We start from the raw sequence: 15,910 nt of genomic DNA, 5'->3' as shown, positions 1-15,910 counted from the left end.
TTTTTTGTTTAACCAAGCCTCTCTCTGTAATTTTTTTTAGAGAAGATCTATGAAATAGCAGATTAGTTGCTTTAGTTCAGTGGGAAAAACTGAGTTCTATCTGCACCATCAAAAACAACTGTCTCCAAAGTGAAATTTCAGCTAGTCAATAATTTTGTCTAATACTCAGTTTTTACAGAAAAATTAACTAGCTGATTGTTTGGGTGACAGCCACCATAAGTTAAGGTACTACTAATGCTATAAAGGAAGGATGTCTCACGTTTTGGCTTCCCCGGGCCACGTGGAAGAAGAACTATCTTGGGCCACACATAAAATACACTAACACTAATGATAGCTGATGAGCCAAAAAAAAAAAAAAAATCACACACAAAAAATCTCATGATGTTTTAGAAAGTTAACAAATTTGTGTTGGGCCACATTAAAAAATGTCCTGGGCCGCATGTAGCCCATGGGCCATGGGCTAGACAAGCTTGTTATAAAGACAGTTTTATTTGAAGTGTATATAAAGCCACCTATATAAAATTCATGCTTACTTACCTGAACAGGAATCTCAACATTACCTGTGTGTTCTGTTATGAGTTCTCTGCCAGCTATTTGTTCCATTTCCCTTATTTATTGAATTTTAAAATGTCCTCATTCTTCAACCAGCACCCATCTTATCCATCAGGACTCGCTGCCAACTCTGAGTCATCGTGCGTGTCCTCCCTACTTGCCTGCCCTTACGCTGTACACTTTGTATACACAACTATTCTTACCTTCTTTCCTCCAGGCTCAAAGGGTAAGTCCCCCTTTCCCCTCAAGCCTGTCTAGGAACCATCACTCTCCTGCCTAGGCAGGATTGGAGAAACTGTGTTTGGAAATCTGTACACATATGTAAACTGATAAGCTGCTCCACTTTAGGCTGAGTTTTTCTCCAGATGAATCAACCCATCTCATCTCCCCTTGAATAGTACTAGGAGACACCTGGAATGAATTTAATGCTCCTTTTCCTAGGCACCAAATTTTTTCGTTGATCTTTATATAACCTTATTTGTGTTATTTTTCATAATACAGAACATTTTCATGTTTGTAATTAAGGTTTTGTTATATTTAATTTAGATGTATCCTAGGGACATGGAAGATAGCAGAGGTTTGTTAATCTCATAAAATATTGAATTTCCTCAAAGTTTGGAACTAGAATGTCTACCTTCCCACCTAGACCTGCTTTGTAGGCCATCTCATTCACGCTCACCAACTCAGGTACTAACTCTATGTCAAGTGCCCACTAATTTTTGTCTCTAGCTCAAAACTCTCTTTTGAACTCCTCCTTACTTATATATGCAATGGTTTATTTGACACGTTTTACCATCCAAAAGTGTTTATTGAATGAATAAATGAAAAATTAGTTACATGTTTTTAAATCTCACTCTCAGGGTAAACAAGAAGAGAAACAATGATTATTTTAAGCACATTCTATGTACCTAAAACTCTAGGCCTTAGCGCCTTTTTGTCTAAAGTTTTGTGTGCATTCTTTACTTTTATTTTGAGGTTTACTATTTCTACAGACTCAAGAATAAGTTTTGCCTAAGAGTTGTCTTCAGCCTTTCGTTGTAGATGGTACGTGCTGCGTTATCATCTAGTAAGCCCTTTCTGTCATGAAGCAAACAAACAAAACTCTTACTGTGAATTTGGATTTGCCCTTCCTCCTGCCGTGCTTCTTCCAGCACTATCTACAGACTTCCTGAATGCCCGTACACCCTCATGATGTTCTGTGATATTCCAAATGAGGCGCTGACTTAAAGAGAAATGGGCTGATGCTGATGCTCCCAGGATTGGCTGGTCTGATCATATACTCTATTTCCTGTACAGAAAATGACCCCTGAATGGTGGCATGGTTTGTTGAAACTGTGTTATGGAACCCACTAGGAGACTACACACTATACGATTTGGGTGCTGTCTTGTAAGATGTGTATATACTCTGAGTGAATGACCTGTATAGGATGCAGTTTGGTTTTTCATAGCCTACATAAGGGCTCAAGAACCAAGTGATGAGAGGGAGGGCTGTGCCCATCACTATTTTTCCTAATGAATCAACTGAAAAAAATGTGGTTTCTTTTCCTGTGACTCTAAAAGCTGCTGGTTTAGATATTTTGACATGCTAGACATGAATGCTTCTACACAAAAATGCTTTTCTTGAATTGTTAACTGAAACTGCCACCTTTGGCTCCTTTATCCTAGAGATAAAAATGAGTGGGCAATTCACAAAGAGTTAGTACTTGAGTTGGTGAGTGTGAATGAGGTGGCCTATGGAGCAGGTATAGGTGACAAGAGTAGACATTCTAGTTCTACACCTTGAAGAAATCCTGTACTTAATGAGATTAATAAACCTCTGCTATCTTCCACATCCTTAGGAAATATCTAAATTAAATATAACAAATAAAACCTCGGTTACAAACATGAAAATGTTATACATTTTTGCCTAGGTCATTTTTGGCTCCTATTGCCTTTGGGTGAACAAGTCAAAGTAGGTTATGGTGTTGTCTTTGATAACTGATGGCCGAGAAGCAGGCTGTCAAGGAGAAATTGGGTTGCTATTATACAATGGGGACAGAGAGGAATTAGTACAGTACTTGGGGTATCTCCCATGTTACTCAGAAGCCTCAGAAATGGAAGTTCAGGCCATCTTACCAGATAAAGAACTCTAAAGAGCTGAGGTTGTAATAATTTTCAATGGAGACTGGCAGAAAGGAACTAGTTATAAAAATGAGTAACATAACCTTATAGTTTCTACCTACTCTTCTCTCCTTCTAGTAATGTATATGTATATGTATATATACACACACATATATATGTGCTTTTACATTTATACTATTTATTAACTTGATTTTCTTGACTTTTCCTTTATGCTATTGTGTTATATATCATGGGTTGGGAATGATTAACTATCCAGTTGAGTCCAGAGGAGAAGACAGAGACAGAATCATGATAAAATCAGAATAATTTACCTCATCCAGAAATTCTAAACTAGATCTGGATGCAGTAAATAATGAGATGCAAACTTTTTCTCTTTGACAAGAGTGAATTTTTAGATATATCAAGGGAAAAATAAATGTATTAACCCAGTAGGTGCAATATCATAAAGTCTGTAATAAGAAGTAGGATGTTGAGCTGCTAATGGGGCAAACTGCAGAGGACATTGTATTTTCTGTTTGCTACTCATTTTATGAGTCCTGAGAGGGGACGGAGACTAATTTCTAGTTATAATTTTAAAAGACTGGATGCTCAATTATCAGGTATATCTGGCAACTAAGAAGCAGGCACCTGGCATGGGTTTGGCCAGTCACACTTGCTTGGCCTGTATTTGAGTCTGGAGATAGAGATGCAAAGAAGCTACAACCAGAGAAGAATACATTTTTGAACCAAGCAGCATCCGATTTTTAGAAGCCACAGTAGCATTCAGGCTTGAGTGGACCTGAAAGTACTGTCCCTTCTGGACTAGATCTGTGCCAAGGTGTGGTGTGGCTACTGTCGACTTTCTCTTGTTTTCTGTTGTTTAAGCTCGGGTCCCTGGCTTCCATAGTAATTCTGGAAGCTATCTAATATTTTTTCAATAAATTATTTTTCTGCTTCTGTTATCCAGATTCACTTTGTTTCTTCCAACTAAAAAGCTTGAATTATGCACTGAGAACTCCGCAAACAGCACATTAAATCTCCTCTTCTGAGAGAGGAACATTCTAAACCCACAAGCATGTAGGATGCAGGCTGCATTTCCAAAAGAACTCCAGGACCCAACTCACTCGAAAGCCTACAGAAAAGTCTGCTTGGTTGCGCAAAAGAAGTGTCTATATACAGATGTTTATCCTCAGCAGTTGAGGAGTGAGGTTAGTCCTGTGGTCGCCTGACTACATGATTCACAGAGACAGCCTCAATTTTCTGAGTCATAGGAAAACCTCAGGTGGGCTATGGAGACCCAGGAAACATTTGTGGTATTTTCATCCTGATGTTGCAATAGGAATATGATCTACAAATCTTGCCTGCTGGCCTCAAAATGCCAAAAAGGCAATAACATAAGCTTTTTTTTTAAAAAAACGAATGAACCAAAGAGGGGGCAAGTAGAAGGAAGTGAGATTCAGAAATATGTTGTTGTTATTTACTCACAACAGTAAAGATGATCAAAGGGTGGGCAGTTTTTTGATATCTTACAGTGAAAATCAACAAGCATCTTATTATAGAAAAAGGAGGAAAAAAAAAATGTCCAAATTAGCAAAAGATGGATGAATCCTTTTCTGAGCAGCTTCTGAGCTCATTAGCTAATCACGGGGTTTGGATAAAAGGGGCAGTTTGAATTATCTAGTTGGTTATTGGAAAAAAGTAGAGCATGGTTATCTGTTTTTTAGTGTGAAAAATATGTAAGTGTTCAGAATTTTCATGAGTACAGAAGAACTACTGAAAGCGTAACCACAGAAGGCAAATCAGATAATAGAGATGAAAAATGGGGTATGTTTATGATTTTAAAAAGATGAATAAAAACAATTTTAGATTGAATTGGACCTAAAGGGTGCTGAAGTTCAAGCATTGAAAGTGAATTTTGTAGCAAAGCCAGAGAGAGGAAAAGCAAACATTTAAAAAAACATATGAAGATATATTGTCAGTTACTGTATACAGCTAATTTCACCAAAGGAAGACTTTTTGGCTGCTGAAATGCAAAAAAAAAAAATCACTATTCGAGAAGTGAAAATAAGGGGTCATTACTATGCATGGGCATAATATTTTGTTTTATATAAAATAATAGTTTATAAAATAGCTTATATTTGTCAAGATTAATGTTGTGGTGTGGTTGAGTGAGCAAAGGTTTGAAATTAGTCATGCATGGGTTCAAATTCTGACTTTATCACTGTATTTGTTTGCTAGGGTTACCGTAACAAAGTACTGCAGAATGGGCGGCTTAAACAACAGAAATGTATTTAACAAAGCACCACAGACTCAGTGGCTTTAACCGTAGACATTAATTTTCTCACAGTTCTGGAGGTCAGAAGTCTAAGATCCAGATGTAGGTGGGGCTGGTTCCTTCTGAGGGCTGTGAGGGAAGGCTGTGCTCCAGGCCTCTCTGTTGGCTTGTGGAGGGGCGTCATCTTCCCTCTGTATGTGTCTGTGTCCAGAGTTCCTCTTCTTTTAAGGATACCAGTCATATTGGATTAGGGTCCATCTTAATGACCTCAATTTAATTACCTCCTTAAAGACCCTATTTTAAAAAATGATTACATTGTGAGGCACTGGGGATTCATACTTCAACATATCATATCAATATTTCATATCATATCATATCAATAACATATCAATATTTGGGGAGACAGAATTCCAGCCTATAACACTTACTATGTTTTCTTGGGCAAGTCACTTAATTCTCCTGAGATCTCTCCCTCATCATTAATGTAGGGGTAAAATATTGTTGTGAGATGACACGTAAATCATCCACAACTATGGCTGACACAGAGTAAAAACTAAAAAAAAAAATCAACAAATATTATTGCTGTTTTCATTGTGATAAAGTACAGCGTGAGTTATAGTTCAAAGCACAGAAAAGGAAATATTCACTTTAAAATTGTATTTCTCCAGCATTGTCAGCGAGTCAAGATACATCTCTATATTCCACAGAACTTATCCTGATCCTCACGATCAGGGCTGTCTTGGAATAGATGTTACCTGCTCTGGTCTTTCCTGACCCCGGGGCTCATTCATATCTCCTACTCAGTCAAGAAAATAGGCTATAGAAAATAGTCTGATTTCCTGCCCAGAAACTGTTTCAGGTGAAAAAAACAAATGAAAAGGAAGGAAAAGGAGAGAGTTAGAGTATATTACATGTCTTGAAAACCTGCAACCTACTTTTCCAATCACTTTTAAACCAGAGTTCTTTTTACAGCTTTCAGAGCTGAGCCCATTATAATTGAAGCTCCGCTGAGAGAAGCCAGCAGAGGGCAGCAAAGTGCCAGGCAGTTGGGCCTGCGGCCTGCAGCAACGCTGATTCGCAGGTGTAGGGGCCATGTTACTTAGCAGGGAAGCTTCCCTCTAGACCAGTGGTTCTCATTTTGCTGTGGTTCTCATTTTGCTGCATGTCAGAACCTCCAGGAGAACTTTAAAAAACTCCTGATGTCCATGTTTCAGTCCAAAGCAGTTACATCAGAATAGAGAGAAGGAGGTAGAGGTTATATGGAGCGGCTATTGGGGCATGTCTCAGTCCATTAGAAGCCCAAAGAAACTTGGGATTTGGGGAAGGACTTGGATGAAGATAAGTAAAGGGCAGCCAGGCTCTTTATTCAGACTATATCCACCATCCTAGAGAAAAGGCACTTGACATTTTTAAATCGTGACCAAACTGGAAGAGATTTGTAGTACTTTGAAGGTTGCCCTTCAAACGCATTGGAATCGTTGGCGTTGCTAAGTGAGGTGATATTCAACAGGGCTATTTGATGAGATATGACAGATGCAAAATGAAAATTTTAGATTAATTTAGTAAGAGTATTAAAAAAGCCAAATATCACCCATCAAATAGGCACACCCATCAAATAGAGGTGAGAAAGAGCAGGAGAAAGACGTACCCGGGAGCCCTATGCGAGAGGCCACGCCCATCCTGCCCACTGATTGGACCGAGGCACACCTTTGGTGTAGAACTGGCTCTCAGGCAGGAGGAAGGTTGTCTGAAGAAGGTTCAAAATAGTGCTTATGTGGCTGGAAGTCTAGAAAGAAATGAGCTGATAGAGGTTTGCAAAGGATGTTTGTGGAAGCAGAATTTACAGATTGTAGATGATGGAGAAAGAAGAAATTCTGATTCCACTCACTACATCTTCAGCTCTTGAGAAGAGTGAGTATGGACTGGGTGAGTTGAACGTATAGTATATGAAGAAAGATAATTTTGACAATTGAATCTGTTTGTTTGAAGTGTGGCTGTTACCTGAGCGGGTGGTTTGAGGTGGAGGCGTTAAGATTCTGCTGGTCAATTCTTTGAAGAAAATAAAATGTACTGTGACCCAAATTATATTGGACATTTTCAAGCCCTGTTGTCCTAGAATTATTCTTTTTAAATAGTCAATTATGAAATCTTGAGAGTTGACAGAATACAGATGTGTTTCTTTAAAGTAGTGGTTTTCAAAAGGTACTGTGTATCAGAAAGACAAATAGCTGGGCCTCCACCATTTCTGATTCAGTGGGGCTTGAGAATGTGGGTTTTTCTAGGTTCCCAAATGATTCCAATGTTGCTGGTCTGGGGACTAATCTTTGAGAACCATGGCTTTAAGAAAAACCTTCTTATTTTTGAAAGAGGCGAATTAATGACTGTGGAGGTGCATGGGGAATGTACACCTTGCTGCTTAGCTAAGTGATTTCAGCTTTGTTCATTGGAATCACCTGGGTAGCATTACAACGCCCATTGCCCAACTTCCACTCCCAGAGTCTGTTGTAACTGAGTCGGCAAGTGGCCTGGGTATCAGGATTTAAAAATCTGTGAGTGATTCAAATACGCAGCCAGGGTTGGTAACTATTAGCTAGCTCGCCAACATTCTGGTTCTTGTTGGTCTTTTCTTATGTCTCTGGATAGCCTCAGGAGTTAGGAAGTCAAGATGATGAGTAATCTCAGCTGACATTCGTTGAAAGCTTTTTATGGGTCAGCACAGTTTGAATCACTTCATGTGGATGATCTCATTTAAACTTCACAGTGAGAGATGTAATATGTATTACCGCTACAGGCATGGTGACTATGGCCTATGGCTCAACAACAAGGTATGAGAGACTTGGTGAAAGCATGAAAGGAGGCTGGGCGCAGTGGCTCATGCCTATAATCCCAGCACTTTGGGAGGCCGAGGTGGGTGGATCACCTGAGGTCTGGACTTCAAGACCAGCCGACCAACATGGTGAAACCCCATCTCTACTAAAAAAAAAAATACAAAAAGTTAGCTGGGCGTGGTGGTGCATGCCTGTAATCCCAGTTACTTGGGAGGCTGAGGTAGGGGAATGGTTTGAACCCGGGAGACGAAAGTTGAAGTGAGCCGAGATTATGCCATTGCACTCCAGCCTGGGCAAAAAGAGCAAAACTCCATCTCACCAAAAAAAAAAAAAAAAAAGAAAGAAAAAAAGAAAAAGATGAAAAAGAAAATATGAAAGGAAAACCACAAAATTGAAATTAATATTAATCAATTTTACAACAAAATGATAAAATCCCTTAAATATTTTAGAAACAATTGCCTATATTTAATAAGGAATGTATGTCCTTTTGAAAATGTGCTTGCTATTTTGTAAAGTAAGACTATCAAAGTGCCTATGAAAGTTTTATCATTGCCCTGCTCACAATGATTTTACTTAATAGAAATTATGGTTAACCCTACTTTGTAGATGAGAAAATTGAGGCACAGAGGATTTAAGTAATTTGCTTTAAGCCATACAGCTAAGTAAGGGATAAAAAAAGAATTCAGACTTTGAGATTCTAACTTTGTGAGTCAAAGTAAAGTCATGTAATGTAACATATAATGTAATGCATTCCTCATATACACATATGCAGACACACATATGCCTTTTCAAAAAATTACCTAGGGAAATTATAAAGGAATTGCAATTTGGGGCTGTTGTAAATGCTTTCAGAGAACCTATAGATCACTAAGCTCTTTGACCTGCAGTTTAACAGGGCAGGGCCACTGAGTGCAGCTACTCAGGAGGTTCAAGGCATAACTGGCAGCTGCTCTGTTTGCAAAGATGGTATGATAATGGCACCCTGGAGTTGGGCAATGTGGCAGCTCTGTATCAAGGCCATTAACTCTGGAATCTTAAAGAGCAGTACAGATCTTGTTAAATATTGCCTAAAAGGAAGACAAAGTTAGAAAAGTATTCAGAGGACACTCCTTTTTTTTTTTTTTTTTAAATTATAAGTTCTTGAGTATTATGCAGTAGTTGATGTACTAAAAAAAAAAAAAAAAAAAAACTGCCGCGCAAAGAGCTTAGGTCATGTGACTTGCTCCCAGTCCTGCTGCCAGTGAATGGCAGGACCAAGACCACAAGGCCGACCCTGGAGGCCCTGGGACTCGTAGGTATGATGGCTTCTGGCATTTTCTATGGCTGAATTTCAGTTAAGAGATGTGTCAAGTTTCCACTACAGAGGTTTTTGCAAAATGTCCTGAACTCCTGACTTAATTTCAGAGGCTTTATATGTTCTCACAATAGCTGGAGAGGAGGAAATATTAAGCTGACAGCTTAGTAGACAAATATTTATTTTAAAAAATGTCACCCTCTGTCACGCGAGCGGAGCATCTTGTCACACTTGGAATTCTTTTTCCTCTCCTGCCATCTGGTGGTACTTCTGAGCCACATTTTCATTCAATTGTGTCGGATCCCGATAGTCATTTCTAAAAATTTGTTTCGCTTTCAAGGTCATTACTGCTCAGATCATTATCACATTCTTAGGAAACTTGGTATTTTTTATTGAATATTCAGGACAAAACAACGGTTTGTGATTCTTTTTATATACCAGAGTATTTCATTTCTGCTAAATGTTTGTTTCTAAAATGTGTAGTATGTGACATTGTTAAAAACATGACCGTGAATACATATTAATTTACATTTTATATATAATGGGAAACCAAGATGTAATTTTATTAAATTGGATATTTACTTAAACATATGAGTCATTGATTGCTGTGGTATCAGGTATCGAAAGAAAAAAATGCTATTTAAAAATTTCCTTTTGAAATGACCACTTGACTGTGGCTGTTATTGCTGATTTTCTTGTATCATCGAGTATTTGCGCACATTACACTTGTAATTGATAGAAATCAGTTTCATTATCACTGCTAACAATTATTTCTTAGATCCATTTCTAGAATGATCCTCAACTTCTCTGCCCATCCACTAGTCATGGTGATTTTCTATACAACTATAGCTTCTCTACAGAAATAAGCCTGGCAAGTGCTGGTCCACTCCTTCAGTTGCCACATTCTCTGTGACTTGATCTATGGGACCTCTGCGTTAGGGATCTGACTTTGACGGGAGGTCGGGGGTTGGGTGGATGATCTCACTTTCTTTTTAATCTCCAGTCTCGCAAATGTTTTCCTCTAGAACCCAGGTCAATTCTACTGTTTTGGTGTGTTTTCTGCTGCTATAACAGAGTACCTGTGACTGGGTAATTTATAAAGAACAGAGGTTTATGACAATGCTGGAGGCTGGCAAGTTCAAGGTCAAGGAGCCCCCACCTGTGAGGGCCCTCATGCTGCGTCATCCTACGGCAGAAGTGAAAGAGCAACAGACAGTGCAAGAGGAGGGAAGAGGCCCCAATTCATCCTTTTATCAGGAGACCACTCCCGCTGTAGCTAACCTACTCCCACCATAACAGCAGTACTTCATTAAGGAGGGCTTTGCCCTCTTAAGGATCTCACCTCTTAACCTTGCTGCATTGGGGATTAAGTTTCCAACAAATGAGTTTGGATGGGTGCATTCAAACCATAGCACCTACCAAGCTGTGAAGAAAAAGTGTGTTATATAAAAATCAAACACAAAATTATAAATAATGAATAAAAGGCTGAAAGAGACTCCAAATAATCATAGCCACATCTTCAAGTCAAACTAACAGTTTAAAAAATGGAGAACAGAAAAATAAAATGCAAGCTTCAGAAGCGTTAACTGAATATTTTTATTTATCCGAAGTCAACCTGTAATTAGTGTTTGTTCTCAACACACAATGGTAACCAGTACACAAAAGATGACTGAACAGGATTTGTTGATTAAAGAATACAATGAATACTAAATGCTTCAAAATTAGTTTGAAAAGTGTTAGTTGAAAAAAAAATAATATTCAAATTGTTAGTCAAAAATTCATTGAAATGCTTGAAAATTATTAGTCTGCTGAAAGGTAACAACATAATTTGTTGATTAAAGAGAAAATAAATACTAAATGCTTGCAAATTATTAGTTTTACCTTATAGGTACTACTTTTACCTATTGTGAATTTCCAGCTCACTTTCCCAGTCCTATTTGTGTGATGCTTATGTATGGGATAAACAAAAAAAGCATCCTGAAATCTTTCATGAAACTGGATTAATTAATTGCTACCAGCGTGCTCCTTCTGTTAATATACAATGTATTTCTGTAATGTCCTATTCCACAGTTTTTAGCATCTTAACCTAAAGATGTTTCTTTATCCTGAGAGCCAGGTTACTGTTTTCTTGTTGTAATTTATTTGTATAACTAGAAAACACTAAAAAATTTTCTACCATATGAGAATCAATTAAAGGACGGAGAAAGATCTTGATTTACCGAAGATAAGAGCTAGGAAAAGAGATGAAGTCCCAGGTTCCCGGCCTCTATGTACAGTGTACTGCCCTGCACAATTGTAAAGAAATTCCAGGCATGATCAACAATGTAAATTTCATCATTTACATGAAAATAAAGTCAATACTCTAGAATAATACTTCAAAAGTTGGTCAGTTTTCCCACGCAGTCCCTTGAATGGGGACATTTTGCTATGATTAATAAATTGGGTCAGTAATACAACGGCATTAGAAAGTTAGGAAGACGGCCAAACACTAGTCAACATGAATTTTCCTCTATGAGATTGTCTTAGTTCGCTCTGGCTGTTATAACAAAATGCCACAGACTCAGTGGCTTATAAACAACAGAAATTGATTTCTCACAGTTCTGGAGGTTGGGAAGAAGTCCAAGATGAAGAAGTTGGCAGACTTGGTGACTGGTGAGGGCCCACTTCTTGGGTCATAGATGACTGTCTTTTCACTGTGTCCTCACATGGTACACAAGGCAAGGGACCTCTCTCCAGCCTACTTTGTAAGGGCACTAGCCTCATTCTGAGGACTCTGCACTCATGACGTATTACTTCCCAAAGGCCCCATCTCCTCATACCATCATCTTGGAAGTTAGGATTTCAGCATATGAATTTAGGGGGCATAAACATTCAATCTATAGCAGAGGGTGATTTGATGTCTTTGTCTACACACTTGCTAGATTCAGAAATCTCCAGCTACCTACCTGATTAATTCCCAAGGCATTGCAGCTCCTGGATTGTGTGGAGGTCTCCAGGCTGGGGCATTGGTTGAGTGGAGCATCCTGGAGCCACAGGACAGGGAACATGCAGGACTCCAGGAGCCCAGAGTGGACCAGGGGTCCTGCAGATAATTGGTATTGTACATATAGTATTTTTAGCTTTGCTTTTTACAATTGCCTTTTCGTCTTGTGGCCAGAACAATTTTAAGTAAGAATTTTCCAAGTTCCTAGGCTGTGGACTGAGATCAGGGACAGTATGATGCTGTGACTCACTCTTTCCCCAAAACTTACTGTGGTTTTGGTTTCCACAAGTAGTTTTGCTACCACATTCAGAAATTATGTTTTTAAAAGTGAAACATTAAATCACTTGCCCACTTTCTCATAAGCTTGTTGTTTATCAACAGATAACTTTGGCTTTGAGATGTGAAATCCATGTACTTGAATGTATACAGTAATCCTTAACAATGTGTATAGCTCAGTCAAATACATTTGCTCATAAACACTTCTGGCACTTCAATAAGCACTGAACTAGAGTTAGGTATATTCTCAGAGTATGTAGCTAAAAACACTCATATAAAACCCCCTCTAGCTACTCAAGTTTAGGTCTATGTACAATATAGCTTTTGTTCAGCAGTTTTATTTTTATCTGAATGTTCCAAGACTTTCAGCAACTGTTCTTTATGTGCCTGCATGCCACATAATGTTGAAAACCAGCATTTTATTGACACGTAAAAGCCTTTCTAGTCAAACGAGTAGGCATAGCTATCTATTTTTCCTCTTAATATGAATCTTGTGTTTCCTAGTTCAGGTATTTGGAAACCTTAGAGGAGGTGGGTTACCATGTACTTTCTAGAAAATGCACCTAGCTTGATTTTGCAGCTTATGTCCTCTGCAGAACTCTGCATTTAAGGCAGGATTACATTCATTCCCACTCCACCCTTAAACCAAAGTCATCGTCTGCTTATGGATGTTTGGGTTTTATTGCCATAGATCTAGAAACTCAAAAAACTTTGGTAGCCAGGTGCCATGTAAGATGTATAACCACACTGACACCACCATGCTGGAGAGGACACGTGTAGCCACTCGAGTTGACTGCCCAGCTTCGTACCCAGACAACAGCCAGCACAGACTCCCAGCCATGTGAGTGAAGCATTGCCCATGGCCAGCTCAGCTGAGCCTAAATGACTGCAGCTGCTGCAGATAACCAACTGCAATCGTGAAAGAAATCCCAAGCAAGAGCTGCCCTCCTCAGCATTTTGCCCAGAGAGAATCTGGGAGGGTTACTAGACAGGATTACTGCTTAAAAGGTTGGTGAAGGATCCAGGGAGGGCCAATGCTGGCAGTAAGAATATTTGTATCTTATAAGCCCATAATAATCTCAAACATAACTCCTAAGCTTCTACCTTTCAAAACGCAATCAGTGGGACCGTATTTTTGCATTTCCACATAAGCTCTATCAAACTGTCTGTTACCCTTTTGTGACTTTGGCTTTCCTTTCAGGTTTCACTCCAACTAAATTGTCTCATGAATGTTTGTGAGAGTGATGTTTACCCCCTCTGACCCTGTACAACATTAGGGCTGACTTAAAGTCACCCTGTCTAAAGTCTCTCACCCTTATTATTTTTTTAGTCTTAGAAATCTTTTTCCTGCCGGGCGCGGTGGCTCAAGCCTGTAATCCCAGCACACTGGGAGGCCGAGACGGGCGGATCACGAGGTCAGGAGATCGAGGCCATCCTGGCTAACACAATGAAACCCCGTCTCCACTAAAAATACAAAAAAATTAGCCGGGCGTGGTGGCGGCGCCTGTAGTCCCAGCTACTCGGGAGGCTGAGGCGGGAGAATGGCGTGAACCCGGGAGGCGGAGCTTGCAGTGAGCCGAGATCGTGCCGCTGCACTCCAGCCTGGGCGACAGAGCGAGACTCCGCCTCAAAAAAAAAAAAAAAAAAAAAAAAAGCTTTTTCCCTCACAGCACTGATTTCAATTTTGTAAGAACTATAATTTAAAAATTTCTGTGATTTTATAATGAATGTTTTGTAATTACTATTGTTTAGATACGTAAGGGCTGTCTCCTCCACTGGAATGTGAGCTCTTTGAGGAGGGCAGGGAGGCTCTGCTATCCTTTTTTGCTGCTGATTCACCAGCGCCAAGCATAGCTCTATGCATACATAGTATTCTCAATAAAAGCTTGTCAGCTAAATACTGGTAATGTAGTGTCAAGGCCATCACCACACTATTCTTGTGGCTGAAATAATTGTAAATGTTATTGCTGCAGAAATTATGGCTATAATATGAGAGCTGGATTACCAGAATTATTTAATTGGTAATATTTACATAAACAGAGACAAAGATGGCCATAGGCAAGTTCATTAAGAAGATAAAGCTTGGCTGTGGTGATTTGCATTGTCATATTTCTTCTTTCTCATTTCTAGACACACTAGGAATATCTGAATGTTAATAAGATGTCTTAGTTCATTTAGGTTGCTATAACAAAATACCATAGACTAAGTGGCTTATAAACAACAGAAATTGATTTCTTACGGTTCTGGAGGCTAGGAAGTCTAAGATCAAAGTACTGGCAGATTCACTGTCTGTGAGGGCCTGCTTCCTAGGCTAGGGGTCCCCAACTCCCAAACCACAGACTGATAGCGGAACTGGGCTTCAAAGCCAGAGGTGATTGGCAGACGAGCAAGTAAAGCAAGCAAAGCATCATCGGTATTTATAGCCACCCCCACATTGCTTGCATTACAGCCTAAGCTCTGCCTCCTGTCAGATCAGCAGCAGCATTAGATTCTCATAGGAGTGCAAAGCCCTATTGTGAATTGTACATGCGAGAGATCTAGGTTGTGCACTCCTTAAGAGAATCTAATTCCTGATGATCTATCTGTCTCCCATCACCCCAAATGGGGTTCCCACTGATGTTACGTTATGTTGAGTTGTATAATTATTTCATTATATGTTACAATGTAATAATAATAGGAATAAAGAGCACAGTAAAGGTAATGCTCTTGAATCATCCTGAAACCATCCCCCCACCCAGGTCTGTGGAAAAATTGTCATCCACAAAACTAGCCTCTGGTACCAAAAAGGTTGGGGACTGCTCTCTTAGACCACTGTCTTTTTGCTATAACTTCACGTGGTGAGAAGGGATAAGGAATCTCTCTGGGGCTTCTTATATAAGGGCAGTACATAATCCCATTCATGAGGGCTCTATCCTCATGATCTAAGGTATCTTCCAAAGGTCCCTCCTAATACCATCACCTTGGGGGTTAGGATTTTCACACATGACTTTTGGGCAGACACAAACATTCAGACTATAGCATAAGAACAACTTTAAAAAAAAAATCATTTAAAATCCCAAGGAATTAATTGATTTTGCATATTACATTTAGGATATCATAATGGGAAGGGAGTGAGCAAGAGCAAGGGGCTGGGATGAACAATTTTACGTGGTGACTTTCTAGCACCCCTCAAATCACACCACATTAGATACTTATACTTGCTTCTCTTCTAGTCTATATGATTATCCTTAGCTAGTGGTTTTGGTTTCAAAAGGAGGGATGTTAAGAAGTGGTTTGGGCAAGTATGTCTGACTGACCCTGTTTTTTTGAACTTTGGAAACACCCCTCAATTTATAGGAAGTGGAAACAGTGTCATCTCAGCTGATTCCAGCAAAGTAGAATTACGAAGTGAAGAGAACATGAGAACAGATAGACCTGGAGATCAAATCTCCCCTGTGGCACCCAGCAAATTGTTGACTTCATTTAGCCATTTTATGGCTTATTTTTTTTCACCTGTAAATTGGAGATGATAATTGTGAAGTTTCAAATAAATCACGTATGTGAAATGCTACCCATAGTAGGAAATTAACATATACCAATTACCTGATGAATAATTCAGGAAG

Source organism: Macaca fascicularis, chromosome 2 (genome assembly GCF_037993035.2).
Source record: "Macaca fascicularis isolate 582-1 chromosome 2, T2T-MFA8v1.1".
Taxonomy (NCBI): Eukaryota; Metazoa; Chordata; class Mammalia; order Primates; family Cercopithecidae; genus Macaca; species Macaca fascicularis.
Note: the sequence above shows the minus strand (reverse complement) of the source record.